General features: G+C 28.3%; 1 pseudogene; it reads left to right on the top strand.

The window, feature by feature from the left end:
* The first annotated feature begins 200 nt into the window (after positions 1–200).
* LOC116592176 lies at positions 201–297 on the top strand (annotated as a pseudogene).
* The last annotated feature ends 467 nt before the right edge of the window (positions 298–764 follow it).

The raw sequence follows: 764 nt of genomic DNA, 5'->3' as shown, positions 1-764 counted from the left end.
CAATAATTTTCAATATAATTATCAATAAAAATTAACATTTTATTTTCTAGTATCCTCAGGTCCAGTATAGTTAGTGATTTAGAAACTTTGTTCTCTCTACTTCTGAAGTAAATGAATATGTGACCACTATTTGTAACACTTAAAAAAAATTATGACCATTTTTAATTATTATCATTCATATTAACCACAATCCTATAGTAGTACTTCAGTAGCACACATACTAAAATTGGAAAGATACAGAGAGGTTTAGCATGTCCCATGCACAATGTGCAAATTTCTAAAGTATTCCACAAATGCATGTGCATATGCCCCTATACAGTGCACACACACATAGGAGCAACTATATAATACCCTGGTTCCATATAATGAAAAAAAACTTGATACATCTTTGAAATCATATGCTTATGACCATAACTTACAAATACAGACATATTTTGAAATTTTCATAATTTTCTAAGATTTAAATTGTTCTTTGTAAATATTTTTTTTAATTCTCCAGAAATATTTGATTTTTCTCTGTATTGGTGGAATTCTATAATCACATAATCCTGTATTTTAGAATGTTTTCTTTTTTTCTCTTTGAAATAGTTTATTTCTCTTTCTGGTGTTACAAAATTGCATGATAAAGTATACTCTAGTTGAGACTTATAATTCATCGGGCTGGTACTTGGTGACTGCCTTTTCCTTTCTTGGGAGTCTCACAAATTATTTGTTAATTTCCATTTTTCCCTGATATCCTATAACTTCTATTAGAAAATAAAAAC

Source organism: Mustela erminea, chromosome 5, assembly GCF_009829155.1.
Source record: "Mustela erminea isolate mMusErm1 chromosome 5, mMusErm1.Pri, whole genome shotgun sequence".
NCBI classification, from domain to species: domain Eukaryota; kingdom Metazoa; phylum Chordata; class Mammalia; order Carnivora; family Mustelidae; genus Mustela; species Mustela erminea.
This window is presented reverse-complemented; position numbering and strand designations above follow the sequence as displayed.